The following is a 12,521-nucleotide window of genomic DNA, read 5'->3' on the forward strand; positions in this document are numbered from 1 at the left end:
CAACGCGTCCTTCCGCAGGTGAATGCGTAAGTAAATTGTAGTAGTATTAAACAATTAAAGGATTAAATACCACTCAGTACTAAAAGGAAACGAGTTATCAAGCCATGAAAAGACATGAGGAATCTTAAATGCACGTTACTAAGAAAAGAAGCCAATCTGAAATACTCTATAACTCATTCCAACTATCTGATATGCTAGAAGAGGCCCATATGGAGACAATAATAAGCTGGGTTGATGTTAGGGTGGAGGGAAGGATGAAGAGCAGAGCACAGAGGAGCTTTAGGGTAGTGAGACTCCATATGACATGACAATGTGTTACCTGTCATTTACACTGTCAAAGCCCACATAATGTGCAACACCAAGAATCAGCCCCAATGTGAACTGGGCTCTGACCGATCAGTGACGTGCCAGGAGCTTCATCCCTTTAACAAACACATCGCTGCTCCGGGTGCTGGCAGTCGGAGCAGGTGTGCATGTGTGGGGATGAGAGCTATGACTACTCTACCTTCTGCTCAATTTTGCTATGAACCGAAGCTATACACACGTAAGTCTATTTTTTTTAATCTACTTCTTAACAAAGTTGTATAGTCATTAATATACAGGAAACATTTTTAAAAATATCATCAGTTCTCAAAAAAATGAGTTAAAAAAATGAGTTTTTAAAAGGTAGAGGAAATTTTAGTGTGAACCTAAAACTGCTCTAAGAAATATCCATTTTCAAATATATTCACACCTAATATCGTAAATTTTTTTAAAAAGGACACTGAAATTAGCATGGATGGTTCCCACTGGCCAAATCTGAATCAAGTTGGACATCCACATAAAAAATAACGGTAAAGGATATTAAAGCATTGAAAATAAAACAAAACTTCATGTGTACACAGGTGTAGATAAACAAATAGATTTTCTTTACAGTAGAAATCCAACTAGTAAAAGAAAAGAATAACTGGATTAGAAAATCACCATTTGTCAATCTTCACAACAGATTCATAAAATAATCATCCATGAATATTAAAAAATAGTGGGCAGCACAAGCCAGTTTTGCTCAGTGGATGGAGCGTCTGTCTGCAGACTGAAGGGTCCCAGGTTTGATTCCTGCCACACATGTCCAGGTTGTGGGCTCAATCCCCAATATGAGGTGTGTAGGAGACAGCCAATCAATGATTATCTCTTATCATTGATATTTCTCTCTCTCCCTCTCCCTTCCTCTCTGAAATCAATAAAATATATTTTTAAAAACATTATCATAGCCGAAAACGGTTTGGCTCAGTGGATAGAGTGTCGGTCTGCGGACTGAAAAGTCCCGGATTCGATTCTGGTCAAGGGCATGTACCTTGGTTGCGAGTACATCCCCGGTAGGGGGTGTGCAATAGGCAGCTGGTCGGTGATTCTCTCTCATCTATGTTTCTAACTCTCTATCCCTCTCTCTTCCTCTCAGTAAAAAATCAATAAAATATATTTTTTAAAAACATTATCATAAAAAACACAGACATTAGTATCCCAACTAAAGAAGCTTGATAACTGCCACACAAAAAAAATTAAGGTTCTTTTTTTCTTTATATTAAAAAAACAAAACAAAAAAACATTAATCAGACAACTGACAAAATCTGAATATGATTTCGGAAACTCATTCTTATTAAAAATGACATAATACTATTATACAATGTTAATTTCCTGACTTTGATCATTGTATTGTGGTTATGTAAGAGAAAGCCCTTATTCTTCCAAAATACACACAAATATCTAAGGATAAAAGAGTATCAAGTCTGCAAACAACTTTCAAACAGTTCTAGGGAAAATACATGTGTGTGTGTGTGTGTGTGTGGGCACATCACACAATAAACTAACAATTTATAAGATACTTTCACAGCCTTACACAGAAGCTAGAGGTGTCCTTAGAAATATAAACCAATTCACCAAACAAGGACATGAAATTCTCTCCCCAAGCCATTCGGAATAAAATTGCAATTCCCCAATCTTTCTTGTAAATCTTTACACAACAGTGGGTTTTGCTGTTCCTTACTCAGCAAGCTCGTCCTCAGCTGAAGAGTTCTGTGTCTTTGCACAGACTGACAGGCCAGCCACTGTCCCGAGACCTGGTTACCCAGCTTGTCCTCAGAGCACGGGCCCTGACACTCGTCATTCTCACCAATCACCCCACTTTCACTCTCCGCAGAGCCCTCATCCCCACCTGCTTGTCTTCCCTTTTCTTATGTGCTCCTTTAAAAAAAAAAAAAAAATATATATATATATATATATACACACACACACATATATACATATACACATATATATATATTATTGATTTTTTACAGAGAGGAAGGGGGAGAGACAGAGAGCTAGAAACATCGATGAGAGAGAAACATCGACCAGCTGCCTCCCGCACAACCCCCACGGGGATGTGCCCTCAACCAATGTACATGCCCCTGAGCCGATGCTCCACCACTGAGCCACACCAGTTTCAGCTTCTATGTGCTCCTTGATTTCTCTCACACTGGAGTGTAAATACCAGTAACGTAATGTCTTTTCACAGGGGGAATCTCAACATCCAGTACAGTTACTTTCGCAAACGCTGAACACTGAACTCGTCATAACTCAATGTTTTAACTTCAGGAGCCTTTGGAACAGTTTTTGTAATGTACTTTTTGAGAATCCTAAATCTCTGACCACAGAGTAGATACCCAGTAATTATTAATTTGTTGAATGAATTTCTATAAAGTATATGGCCTCAGATTTTCAACTTCATACTAGTGCTCTTCCTGGGTGTCAAGAGGACCCACACGGAAGAGGATGACCCTCCTTCCTCAATCCCGCCCCCCTCCCAGCTGTGGGGGACGGGCCCAGGCCTGGGGAGGAGTGAGGCGGGCCCAGCCCGGCCAGCAGTGCCTTCCCCTCACCGGCCCTCAGCCCACGTCGCTGCTCCGGCACTGGGTGCTCCCCTCCCACACGGTTTCCTTCACGTGCTGGCCTGGAACTCTTTGTACCTTTTTATTCCTTATTCTGCTCCTATTAGATTTTTAAGACTCTGGGTAATGGGTATGCACGATAAACCTTGTACCTATAGAGACCACATGTCATAGGTCCAGCACTGAGAATGTGAGGACCCCCTCTGACAAAGCAGTTCTGGTTGGGGAGGCATTCTGGGATATACAGTTTGTATTCTTCTAAGTATTGGGGTTTCTGGGACTTTGATGATTTATGGGACAAAATAAATATTTGAAATAATGGCTGTCTCTACAAAATTGGGGGGGGGGGTCTGCATGGTTATACCTCGTACTATATTTAAAAAAAAACTCAGAATTATTACAGACATACATGTAAAAACTAAAATTCTTAGGCAAAAACAGATGTGCATCTTCTTGACCATGGATTGGACAATGGCTTCTTAGAGATGACAAAAGAAAACAGGTAAGTTGGCCTACACCAAAATTAAAACCTCTGTGCTCCGAAGAAAGAGAAAAGACCATCAAAACACAGGAGAAAACATTTGCAAATCACTTACCGGACTTCTATCCAGAATATATAAAGAATGCTTACAACTCAACAATAAAAGATAAATAACCCAACTGAGAGATGGAGCAGGATTACAATGGACATTTCTCTAACAAAGAGACACAAATGGCCAGTGAGAACATGGAAAGGTGCTCAGTACCGGGAAGAAAATGCAAATCGGAGTGGGGAGATGGCACTTGGCTAGGAAGGCTGCCACAGACTGGCGGTGACATGTGGCTCCTCAGTGCTAACAGGTGAAATGGGGCAGCCGCTTTGGAGCCCAGCCTGGCAGTCCCTCCAAGGGTAAACAGTGACCATCTGACCCAGCAAAATGAAGCACATGCCCACACAGAAACTGTACACACATTTCATAACAGACACGAAGTGGAAACAACTAAATGTCCAATCAACAAAGAGATAAACATTCAATGGAATATTAACTATTCAGCCACAAAAAGGAATGAAAGAAACACTGATACATGCTGTCATACCGATAATCCCTGAAAACATTATGCTACAGCGTCCAAGCCAGACAGAAGAGGTCATAGATTGTTGACTCCACATATAAGAATGTACAGAATAGGCACACCCACAGAGACAGAGAGTCGTGTTGCCAGGAGCTCAAGCAAAGGAAGAAACGACTGCTAATGGGCACGGTCTCTTTAAGGGGATGAGAATGTTCTGTACAGCGTCGCTGGCCACACAACTCTGAGTGTGTGCTAAAAGCCAATGACAGCATACTTTAAAAGGGTGAACTTAAGGGTGAATGAGATAAACCTCAATGAAGCCGTTATTTAAAAAGAAACAAATGGATACTGTGGGGGCCAGAGCAAGCCCCACAAAATGCCTCAGTGGCATGCAGATTATTGTGAGCTAAAGCAATGTGAGCTTCAGGAGAAGCTTCTGCCACAGCCCCGGGGCTGCCCAGGTAACCGGAATTGGAAAAATTATCAGAGGTAACTTCTTTCCACGCATCTGCAGGGCAGGTGATCTACTTAACTCAAATCCAAGGCACCTTCCCTCAGCCCTCGCTCCGAATGCCTGACACCTCAACCAGCCTTTCTATTACCTCTGAACCTCTGCAGATGATTAAATGTGATTTTATATTGCCAACCTGCCTCCTGTTGATGTGCTTATTCAGCGAGCCAAAAGAACCAGAGGAGGGAAAGGGGAGTTTTTCCCCTTCCCCACAATCCACAACTGATTTCCAATAATGCCTTATCCACCCAAATATTTTTTAATGATTTTTAAATTGATTTTAGAGAGAGGGAGATTGAGAGAGAGAGAAACTTCCATCGGCTGCCTCCTGCACACCACCTACTGGGAATGGGCCATAACCCAGGCATGCGCCCTGACCAGGAATCCAGCCAGGACCTCTCCGTGCACGGGACCACCCCCTACCCACTGAGCCACAGCAGGCAGGGCCAAATATTTTTTATTTATGAGAATTCAATCCACATAAAGATCTGACCTGACAAAGGGTGACAAAAATTGTGTTGTAAAAAAAAAAAAAAAAAAAGAAATTGTGTTGTGTTGGTTGAGGAGGGGGTGAACTATAAAAATAGAGAATTCGTTTTTTTCATTACTAAAAAGTTCAATTTCACTAGGCTGAAAAGTATCAAATTTCTACTCAATTTACCAGACCAAATCCATTTTGAAATTCAAACTGATGGTTCGTGTCAAAAATCTCAAAATACCACACTTCCAGAAAGCAAAGAATGCTAACTGATCCAGATTTCTCAAGAGGCAAATTACTGGTATAATTCTATGAAAGTATCTTTTACAAACCCAAGCAGTGTATGTAAAAATGTCTAGCATTTCTGTAAAGTTTATTAACAGGCTAATTTTAGCTTCAATTAGGCTAAAAGGTTTCTGAAGCTTTAAAAGTTATATAAACTACTTCCTAAAAACCAGTCAGTTTTAAGGGATAAATAGTTTGATGAACCGGAGGAAGAGGAAACGTTTCCACATAGACACATCAAGATGGTTTACTGCTGAGACTATGAATGCATAAAATGTGCCATCAAATGCCAGGCCTTTTACTCACACCCACAGCACAACAGAAACACACACTCCTGTTTTCCAACTACATCCGCATCCACCCATGGGCTCCATAATTACGTGTCACCGCGGCACACAAAGGCATAGGCCCAGCTGGCCGTGTTTTCCTCACTCGGAGCTGACAGGTAGCCGTGAATCACACACTGGGAGTTCATCTGCCTCGTGATCAGTGACACTTGCCCCAGCATCTGAGGTGAAGGATGGAAACTGGGACTGCAGATCCTTTGCTTTCCCAGGAGGCTCCACATTATCCACACACCCCGGGTGTCACTGCTGCCAACCTCCAATAGCAGCCACTGTCCCAGACTCAAATCCGAAGCAAACGATGAACTGCAGTACTTTTCATTAGACATGACCATTATCAAAATGGTGAGCATCCTCTACAGGAATAAAACCGTGCTGATGACACATATAAACACACTGAGCACACACACACCCTAACATTTTCAGAGACCGCCATAATTTCAAATATTTTGTCTCACAAATCATCAAAGTTCCAGAAACTTCAATACAAACTGCAATCCTAAAATACCTCCATGACCAAAAATACTTCTGAGACTAAGCCTGCACATTTTCACTGCTGAATATATGATATATGTTCTGTCTCTATGGAGTTTAGGATTCGTACCCATTTCTCAGAGATCTTAAAAATCTATTAGGAAGCAGAATAAAGACTTTATAAAAAGACAAACTGAAATCCAGGCTGGCATGTGCGAGAAGAAGAAAGAGGAAAGTCCTGCACAAGAGAGGAGTGAATAGATCCCTTGGGGTTGAAGTCGGCAAAAAGGTCTCTCAGGAGACAAGCATCAACTGAGCCCAGAGTACAGCATATCCATGGATACAAGCGGAAGAGGGTTTAAAACAGAGAAAAGGGCATAAAGAAAGGCCAACTGGAGGCCCTTCGCAGTAACGACAAATAAGTTCATTTGCTGGAACTAAGAATTCACAAAGGGAAAAAGGAAGAGTTAAGTCTGGAGAAGGGACCAGATTATAAAGAAACTTGACCACCACACCAGGGAGCTTACACTTGACTCTGCATGTGGTTAGGAGCGTTCTGGAAGGTTTTATGTTATGATCCGAGGAGGTGAGAATGTTAAGATGTGCAGGATCTTATTTACCCAAAGCATAAGCAGAGCACAAACATTCCAAAGGAAACACCGCATCAGGGGAAAGCCCGGTGCGAGGCTGCTGGGGGGGGGCATGAGCAGCAATCCTCCAAAGCCAGTGGGTGTTCAACAGGTGCCAGGGTCTGCCCCCTCAGCTCCCATTCACCGACAGCCGCCATTCACCATCAGAGTACAGTCAGAATACAGCGGTGACACTGCGCTCACTGTATCGATTGTACATACGGAGGCCCAATACTGTACGACCAGGCTGTGAGCTCCCACATCATGTCCGGCCTCAGACTCTGGATGTGAGCTAGGCCATTACCTCACCAGTGTACAGAGCTGGATCCAGACCGTGAGCTGGACATTACCCTAAGCACTTACCACGAGTAAGCACATGGGTGTCTGAAGCGCTAATAAAAGGTGCTGAAACATCCACGGAAACAGAAACCCCCATGACAAATAGCATCCGCCCCAAAATGAAGACACCAGACAGTCCTCTTGGTCTCCCAACACCCAACAGAAGCAGTGTTGTGGGAGTTCAGCGTAAGGAGGTGGCTGCCTGCACATCTTGTCCCGAGAACCAACCCTCGAGGAGGAGCCCGGCTGCCCATTTCTTTAAAAACCACCTCATCCAACTAACAAAGACGCGGAGGGCCCCAGCTGGACTTCTCACGTAGTTCGGGTGGCTTTCCCAAGGCCCATGGCACAAGCCAAGACCAAAACTCCTGATGGCTTCCCTGGCTTGTGGCTTGTACACTGAGTCATCCACGCTCGGTCCAGACAGGGGTCCCCTGGAGGTCACACGAGGGGTAAGGCCGCCAACCCAAAAGGGCCCCGAGAGCACCGCTCTGAACAGAACCTCTCACTGTGCGGGCGGCGCGGCCCGGCCCGGGGCGGGGAGGTCTCCTCGGCGGTGCTCCCAGCACAGCCTTCCCCCCCCCCTCAGCTGCCTGCGGGCATCGCAGCCCGGACAGACCCAAGCCCGGGGCTCAGAGGGTGGCGGGGTTCCGGGATGCAAAGCCCCCCGCCAGCCCGTTTCAGAGCACCAGCGCGCGTCCGCGGAGCCGGCCCGGCCCAAGCTTCCCGGGGAGGGCCTCGCGCCGGCCTACGCCCGGGCAGGTGCCGCTGGCGGCCCTTTTGTCTGCAGGGCCCCGCCGGCCGCCCCAGGAAGCCGCCTGCTTGCTCCCAGTGCCCAGGCCGCGGCTCCTCCGGCCCGGCCCCGGCCCCGGCCCCCACCTTCTCCCCCGAAGACGGCGCTGGCGGCAGCCCAGGGGCCGCGGGCGCGGAGGCGGCGCCGGAGGCAGGAACGCGAGCTCGGGGGCCGCGCCGGCAGTGACGGGCCTGGCCTCCGGGCCTCCCGCCGGGGGTGGGGGGCAAACCCACGGCGGCCCCGCTCCCGCCCGGGCGGCCGGAGGGCCATAGGGGCGGGGAGCCGGCGGAGGCGGCGGCGGGCGGCGCGTCCAGCCCGGGCATCGCGGTCTGTAAACAAGCGGCGGACCCACCCTCGCCGGCCCGGCGGTCCCCGCGCCGGGAGGCACACAACGGGGCGCGGCGGCGGCACCAGGCCCGGCCCCGGCCTCCCCGCGCCGGCCGCGGAGCGCGGGGCGGGGGCCCGGGACCCCGGCGGCCTGATCGGCGGCAGGAGGCCTGGGCCGGCGGGGCTGCGCGGGGCGCCCTCCCGAGGCCCGGTTACCTGGCGGCGGCGGCGGCTCCTCCTCCAGCTCCGGCTCCTCCTCCCCGTCCGAACCTCGTAGCCCGGCGGCGACCCCCCGAGCTGCCCTCGGTGGCGAGCCCAGCCCGGCCCCTCTCCGCCTCCCTCCGCGCCGCCTCCGCGCCCCCTCAGTCAGGACATGGTCTCCGCGGGCCCGCGCGCGGCTCCCGACCGCCGGAGGCGGGGACACAGGGGCGCAGAGCGGGCGGCCGGGCGCCGCGGGGCGGGGGCGAGAGGAGGGGGAACGACCTCGGACGCTGCGGGATCGTAATGGCGGCGGTGCGGGGCCCCGGAGCCAAATAAACCCTAGGGCGACCAGCACAACGTCAAGGCCGGACCCCGCCGCTCGCCGCGCCGTCATTGGCCCCGAGGCCGCCAGCGGCGCAGCCAATGGGCGGCCGCTTCTTTCCGGGCGCAGAAGGCGGGCCGCGGAGCGGTGACGTCACGCCGGCGCCGGGCCCTGATTGTGAGGCGGCCGCGAGCTCGGGCTGCTGACTCTCGCGGGTGCGGGGACGCCGGGAGCGTAGGAGGGCGCGGAGGCGGGGCACGCAGGCGGGACGGGGCGGGGCCTGGACGGGCACGCGGGGGGCGGGGCACGCAGGCGGGGCGGGGCCTGGACGGGGCACGCAGGCGCCGGGCCCTCCCATCGCCTCCCGGCGTCAGAGCCCCCGGGGAAAGGTGCGCCCGGCGGCGTCTCCAGAGGGACGGCTTCTAGCGGCGCCCGCTCCACTCTCGCTCACTGTCGCTCACACCAGAAGATAAAAGCCGAGGTTGTTTGTTTCCGTTTCATTCCTATTGTCTATTTTTCACCTTCGGGGCCGGGTGTGTGTTCGTGTTTCTAATCTTCGTACGTGTGTATGCACTTACCAGCAAGACGAAAAGCCGTGGAGCTATAGGCCAATGGGATCTCAATAAAATAACTTTTTTTTAATAAATTTTATTAATTTTTTTAATATATATTTTATTGATTTTTCACAAAGATGGAGAGGGATAGAGAGTTAGAAACATCCATGAGAGAGAATCACCGACCAGCTGCCTCTTGCACACCCCCTACTGGGGATGTGCCTGCAACCAAGGTACATGCCCTTGACCGGAATCGAACCCGGGACCTTTCAGTCCGCAGACCGACGCTCTTCCACTGAGTCAAACCGGTCCTGGCAATAAAATAACTTTTTTTAAAAACTCTTTTCTACTATTTCCTAATTCAGAGGTGGTTACCCTTTATTTTATTTTATTTTATTTTATTTTATTTTTATTTTTACCCTTCTTTAAATTGTAAGTTTAAGCGGAGAATAAATAACAGCACGGAAGGAATCCTGCAGGAGAAGGCCCAGAGCACAAGCTCTAAGGAGAATGTTACTGGTGGTGGGTTCGCATGTTTCTCTCATTCCTGTGCCTATGGCCAGAGTCAGCCACGTGGCCATTTGCCGAAACCCCGCAGGTATGTCCACATTTTCCCGCCAGTGGGCTTGGTCTTTTCCCAGCGTGATGTCGCCTTGCATTTTTTATTCTTCAGATTTTTTCCCCCGAGAATTTGAAAAACCTTAAAATGTAGCAACTCTTTAAAAATTGTGAAGCCTGGCCTTAGGGTACAGAATGAACACCCAGGGAGGTGGCCAGGGTCTGTGATCTGTGGCTCCTTCCTCCAGCTGCTTGTCCACGGACAGGCACCGGTTCTCAGGCCCACGCTGCCAGGTGTCTGTTGCCTGGAAGCACTGGTTGCGGGCCTAGCGGGGGCCGTGGTGGTGCTGGTGCCATCTTCCCAGTGCGCTCCCACTCCGGAGAGGCGCAGCCAGGGCGCAGTCTGGTCCTGGGACCACGGCGACAGGAAATGGTCCGAGATGTGTGATGAGAACACCGTGGGGACTTGTATAAACGTGGGCTTCGCAGATAGCAGGACAGTCAAGGAGGAAAACTTCCACGTGGCCTTGCAGACTGGACGCCAGTATGAGGTACACATCCAGAGGCCTGAGGTGGCCTTGTCCCGGGGTGAGCTCTGCCTTATCCCCCCCCCACTGCCCCAGGCAGCTAGACGGCACCACCTGCACTGTGTCCAGTTCCAGAGATGGCCCAGGTATCATGCAGCTCCCTGTCCTGGTTTCTTTGGGCAAAACCTGCCGTCCTCTGACCTCCATCCTTCTCCCGCTTTGGGTGAAACCATCTGGAGTCCCAGTTAGACCCGGCTCTTCCTCAGTCGGACCTCGGGGAAATCTGTTACCTTCTCCAAACCTGTAGAATTCGTGGAGCACACGTGTTCTGATACCGACAGTTACTGTGAAAACCAGAAGTGCTGTCTTCTATCCCAATACCCCTTCCTGTTCAGCCCTCGTGCTTAGATGGCTTCTCTCAGGTCCGCAGGCCCCCATCCTTGCCTGGGTCTCAGGCCTTAGTCTTTATTTTCCTGTGAGCATTCCATTCTGCCTATTCCTCACCTTCACCTGCGGCCAGCCCTCAAACCACCCAGCCTCCTTCCCTCCTAGAGAACTCCTCCACAGCCCTTCCTCTCCTTCTCTCATCTGTCTCCCCCGCTGAAACCACTTCTTAACCACTCCTCCCCTCATCCCAGCGCACAGCCCCGACCTCCTCCTCATCTGCACTCACTCTCCCCTGCCCCATCCGTGTACCCCAAGTCCTTACTCTCCGCCTCAGTGCCCCAGTCCTAAATCTCCCTCCTCTCCCAACACCCTTCCCTAGTCAGGTACAGATGCCCTCGTCACCTTAGAACCCCAGCTGTGTCCCCCAGGCTCCGTCCCCCATTCTGAAGCTCCGTCCCTTCCTCTCCTTTCTAAGGGCTCTGGATACCTGAAGATGAGGGGGATGGGGAAGGGGGGAGAGGGTTTAGGACATGGGTTCCCCCAGGTCCTCACGGGTGAGGGGAAGCGGTGGAGAAGCTCCCTCAGCCCCCTCCTCCTCATTCCCCTCATTCTCCCTCCCCTTCTTCCTGCCTCCCCTGCCTTCTACCCTCTTTCCAGCTCCCCTTCCTCCTCTCCCTGTTCCTACTCCCCCCTCCCCCCCCCCCAGGGCAGGAAGGCCTCTGGGGGGCAGGAAGGCTCCAGTTCTCCCTTGGAACACACAATAACATTTATTGCAAAAGGGAAAAAAGTTGTGAAGCCTTTTAAGTTAGTGAGGAAGAGCTGGCGCCCTCAGAGGCATCCAGCATTGGACACCTCCCCTTCAGAAGGCTGGCACTCAGGTTAATGGGGTTTTAAACCCGCAGGGAGACTTCACTTAGTAAAACTATTCCGAGTGCTATTCTGAGAGGATGCATAAATACGGCGGGCTGTGGAGGCGGCCTCACTGTGGGCAATGCGGAATAACAACTGAGTAGCTCTCCTGCCAGCAGCCACTTCCATAGTCACCGACACACCGAACCCTCAGCCATTCCTGTGACCCCTCTTCCACAGTCACCGACACACCGAACCCTCAGCCATTCCTGTGACCCCTCTTCCACAGTCACCGACACACCGAACCCTCAGCCATTCCGGTGACACCTCTTCCACAGTCACCGGTACACTGTATTCTGTGATGGAAATTGTCAGTAATCCCCCTTCCCAGAGCAACATCATTTGCTCCAGGACTCCTCGATAAATCCAGTTTAGATTGCAACAGCCACTTGCTTATAAAACGTCACACACATTCTTACACATAATTAACATAAGTGTAGATCAAATTAAATACCATGTTATTGTGTAAGAACAGTGGTTCGACCAACATTGCGCTTGGAAAATATTTTAAGAGCCTCTGAGTTCCTCAGCTTCCCCCTCACCCGCAGCTGCAGAGCACGTCCCCCACGAGTTACGGAGAGCCAGGGGCGGGTGGGTGAGCTGAGCTGAGTTGGTTTAAGGGAGGAGGATATCGCTAACTACACCCCGTTTAACAAGCCTGCCGAGTGCCGGGAGCAGAGTGCCGGGAGCGCACAGGTGTTGGGGAGCCTGCGGCCTCGGAAGGGGCAGACAGAAATGCCCATCCTGGCACGTGAGGCGGAACGTGCTCGGGACAGTCCAGGGAACTTACCTTGTGACTGAGAGGAGGGACAAGCCCCAGAAGGACTAGGTTAAAGCTGAGGGCACGTGATTAGCATTACCAGAGCAGCGTTCCCAACACGAGATCTGGGCTGCCCGCAGCGCAGACCCACCGAAGCCATCTAA

The 12,521-nt window shown here is 50.6% G+C and overlaps 1 protein-coding gene across 1 annotated transcript in view; it reads right to left on the bottom strand.

The window, feature by feature from the left end:
• ZRANB1 (zinc finger RANBP2-type containing 1) overlaps positions 1-8,500 on the bottom strand; it is a 39,823-nt gene extending 31,323 nt beyond the window's left edge. The window contains exon 1 of the mRNA XM_036439345.2: positions 8,356-8,500. The gene's annotated coding sequence lies outside the window, so the exon portion shown is untranslated. The remainder of the gene's footprint in view (positions 1-8,355) is intronic.
• Between the last annotated feature and the right edge of the window lie 4,021 nt (positions 8,501-12,521).

This window comes from Pipistrellus kuhlii, unplaced genomic scaffold (assembly GCF_014108245.1).
Source record: "Pipistrellus kuhlii isolate mPipKuh1 unplaced genomic scaffold, mPipKuh1.p scaffold_m20_p_15, whole genome shotgun sequence".
Classification (NCBI taxonomy): Eukaryota; Metazoa; Chordata; class Mammalia; order Chiroptera; family Vespertilionidae; genus Pipistrellus; species Pipistrellus kuhlii.